General features: G+C 37.0%; 1 pseudogene; it reads right to left on the bottom strand.

The window, feature by feature from the left end:
- Nucleotides 1–608: 608 nt before the first annotated feature.
- On the bottom strand, nucleotides 609–1151 carry LOC116547401 (annotated as a pseudogene).
- Nucleotides 1152–4367: the final 3216 nt, after the last annotated feature.

Here is a 4367-nt window from a genome sequence, read left to right as displayed (position 1 = left end):
AGGTCCCAGGGGGAAGCCAGTTCAGGTGAAGTGGTAGGGATTAATTAATCAGTAACAGGCATTTCTGTGGAGACAGTGAAGGTGTGCCATTGATAAAGATTCACTACTTCAAGTGATTTTTGTGTGACTCCAGACAGAGATTGAGAGCATCTCCAGTTATTATTGTAGGTCCACATGGAATACAATCTCATCCCGGGACTGGTCTGGGACCAGAAGTATATAAGCCATACAAAAGGAGATCCACAGAATCTGGGCAACAAGGGAAGAGAAAGATGAACAGGTTGAAAGCAGAGACATTTTTTCTCATCTATACTTCCTAATGGCTTGGGAAGACTAGAAGTGAAAATAAGAAGCATAACAGATTCCATTTGTGGTTTGCTAAATCATTTTGCTTGATCAACTGATTGTGGATCAACAGTTTCATTCCATAGTGTGGATCCAGTCTTTGTTGTTGTTTTCAACAAAGTACAACAAAGTAGAAATGTTTAGAAATAGACATTTAGAGTGAGAGAAACTAATAGGCTATAAAAGGTGAGATTCCTGGGCCTCAAATGGATAAAAATAGGCAGTAAAGACAACCCCCTTTACAGAATGTTGTTTTAATAAACTTTTTTTTTTTTTTTTTAAAGGTACTCAGATTTAATGAACCTCCCTCCATGTGGCTTCAAGCCACCAGGACACAGGCCCCCTCAACAACCTTAATCTTCTCCTCAGCTCTTCTGCTGAAGAATTTGGACTTCACGATGACAGGCTGCTTTGGGAGCTTTCCCTTGCCCAGAACTTTGTAGTAGCCCATTGCACCATATCAATGATGGGAGCAGCCCTAGTCTTGTTTTTAGCAGCATTCACCAGTGTCTGCTCACTGACCTAAGTCCACAATTTGTCAAGGTTGACCGTTGGGCAGAAGCTTTGTTTCCTTTTTAAGTGATAATGCCTCTTACCAACTTTCCCAGCATAACCTGGGTGGTATTTGTCTAAGTTGATCCTGTGGTGATGCATACCACCAGCACTACCGCGGCCTCCAGGGTGCTTCCGGTGCTTGCCAATGCAGCTGTGGCTGTGGCTCATGTGGCCCCGAAGTTTCCAGGTCTTCCTCAGTCTGGATGGCATGTTGATGGCCCAGACAAAAGACCTAATAAACCTATTTCTATTTGAGGATTTCAGTGCCATATAGGTCTTCAAAGTATTAGCCAGAGAACACCAAGGGCATGAAGGATGAAATTGTGATGTCATAGGGAATTGTGCAATCTCTGGTTACTTAATTGTTATGATCCTGTGCTTTTTCATTTTTAAAGCATAAATATTTGCTTGCTAGGAGTTTTATAAAAGAATAAATAAAAATGATGTAATTAAAGGATTTAGCCTCATACCTGAAGCATGCTAAGTGCTCTATATGTGGTAATTAGTATGATTACAACTGCATTTATAATAAACACTTGGCTTGGCCTGACCCATTACCCAACTTTCATTTTGTTTCTTTTTTTTTTTTTTTTTTTTTTCTGAGGCAGAGGGTCACTCTGTCACCCAGGCTGGAGTGCAAAGGCGTGCTCTCCACTCACTGCAACCTCCACCTTCCAAGTTCAAGTGATTCTTCTGCATCAGCCTCCCGAGTATGTGGGATTACAGGTGCCTGCCACCACACCCAGCTAATTTTTGTGTTTTTAGTAGAGACAGGGTTTTACCATGTTGGCTGGGCTGGTCTCAAACTCATGACCTCATAGGATCCACCCACCTCGACCTCCTAAAGTGCTGGGAGGACGGGCATGAGCCACTGTGCTCAGCCCCATTTTATTTTTCTTAACCGTTTAAACTAAGACATGGAACAAAGATTCCTAGAGAATTTCAGAACAGAATTGCAATATCAAACTTCTGGTTTGAATTGAATAACTTCAGCTCTATTGTATCTGTTTGACGTGCTCCTGTTTGGGTGTTTAACATTGTAGGATATCCTTTCAGTCTGGGCTCAAATTGAAAGAAGAAAGAACATCTGCCTTTCTTTCTTCTGGTATCTGTGAAACATGTAGATTATAGTACTGTGTTTGAGGAGAATTTTAGAGTATGGCAATTTTGGGAACATAAGAGTCCCTTTTGGAGCTCACATTGTGATAAAAAGCAACCCGTCTTCTAAATGTTCTCTTTTTCTCTATGTTGTGTTTTGCTGATTTTCTACCACTTTTCCCCTTCGGGCTGTATGTAGATGATAATTCTTCAGCAAACTAGTAAGACTATCCTCTCCTCCACTGAGTGAGTATTTGAGACTTTTAACCCTAAGTCATGGTTATCTAATCATAATAATTTTTCTTCTCACTTATTTTATGTATCCTTCTATTTTCTTGGTTTGTTCCCTGTTTTTCTTTTATCTGAAATCTATGATTCTTGGTATTTTCATTGTTACAATAACTTAGAAGTCATAAAGAACACTGTCTCTGGCATGATTAATTTAGTGGGAGACTCTTCAGATTGGTTTAATCAGTACGGGGCAGGAAGAAACAAAACTTTCCTAATGTTTCGACTTGTGCCACATGTATTAAATGGGAACTACTTAGACAACCATACATATGCATTGTCTTCTCTTACTGACTTTTAGTATAATTTATAACATATAACAGCTATTCTCTTTGCCTGAGGAAATCAAATTTACCCTCCTTTACCTTCAAGTTTATCAATAGAAGGTGGAGGAAAAGTAAAAAGCAATTAAGATACTTCAAGCTCCTTGCCTCAAGGCTAATCAGACACATAATCTATACTTTTGTAATAATAGCTTGTAATTTGGTGACTACAAACCTTTTATTATATGCCTTTAGTCCAATATATGACTATATTGGAGTTTCATTTATCAAAAAGGTTAAAAAAGCTAATTTACTTTAGGTAGCTTCTTAACCCAAAAAGAACTTTACCTACTTTTAAATGTTTTAATTATCTGCTCACACGGCCTAGAAATGTTTTAAAATTAATTTTAGACCATCTTGATGACAGTAGAACCAACGATGACAAATAATGAATCGTGATTTTAATGTAAGCAGTGCAATTTAAAAATAACGATAGCTAACATTTAGTTCTTACTGTGTTTGAGATGCTGTTCTAAATGCTTTATATATTTGAAAACTTAATTGTGTCCTCATAACAATACATTTATGTCTGTCTCCAGTTTCCACAGGAAAAGAAATTGGAGGCTCAGATCAAATGACTCATCAAGGTCTCACTGTCATTAATTGTTGGATCTGGAATATAAATTCATAACCAGCTTCCTACTCCACCCTCTTTCAAGTACCCAAATCAATGAAGGCAAAATGTAGCAGATTACAATGATTTTTGACATTGAAGCAAAAATAATGCTATCCTTAAAGGTATCTATCTGCGTGGCCTCCTCATAAATTTATCCCAAAGAAGGACTTCTATAAAGTTGCCATTAAACATTGTCATCTGTGGAGACTAAGGTCCAAATGATTGCAGATAAGTGGGTCTGAATGAAGTAAAAACCAAAACCAAACCAAACCAAACCTTCCCTAGACAAAGAGCGGTGTGAGGGCAGGAGCTGTGTTTATATTCTTTGCCAATCTATTCCAAACGCCTAACAGGGACTTGCCATGTAATAAGTGCTGGTAAAAATGCTCATAGAATTGAACTGAAAACCAATTTGATCTATGTGAACCTTGGTTTGTATTTTTAAAATGTCACTTTTTTTGGTAAAGTTAATACTTGCCCATTATAAAGAATTTAAACAATAACGAAAGGAAAAGAAATGGCCCCAAATCCCACTATTGTACTTAAAAGCAATTGATATTGACATTAGTAACCATGATCCCATATATTATTTTGTGCACCTATTTAGAAAGATAATGTACTTTAAAAATAGGATTATACTACACAAATGATTTTATTAGGTACAATGTAAATTTCACTTGAATCTAAGAAAACTAAAATACATTGAAGTAAACCTAAAAGAATTGTTTCAATTTAACCTGATTTTTTTTTTACCACAGGAATTATTATTTTCTGAATTGTCTCATGATCTCTTTTTAACACGAGAGAATATGAAAAATTGAGAGTTTTTTGTGTATAGTTAGATATATCTTAGTTTTATATATACATGCTTTAGTTTTGTATAGTATTAATTAAAATTCCTTATATGAAATATGAAGACATTAGCATTAATTTTTATTTTTTATTTTTTTGAGATGGAGTTTCGCTTTTCTTCCTCAGGCTGGAGTACAATGGCATGGTCTCAGCTCACTGCCAGCTCTGCCTCCTGGGTTCAAGTGATTGTCCTGCTTCAGGCTCCCAAGTAGTAGCTGGGATTACAGGCATGCACCACCATGCCCAGCTGATTTTATACTTTTAGTAGAGACAGGATTTCTCCATGTTGG

The sequence above is a fragment of the Sapajus apella genome, unplaced genomic scaffold (genome assembly GCF_009761245.1).
Source record: "Sapajus apella isolate SASKATOON/1434 unplaced genomic scaffold, GSC_monkey_1.0 scaffold2990, whole genome shotgun sequence".
Taxonomy (NCBI): domain Eukaryota; kingdom Metazoa; phylum Chordata; class Mammalia; order Primates; family Cebidae; genus Sapajus; species Sapajus apella.
This window is presented reverse-complemented; position numbering and strand designations above follow the sequence as displayed.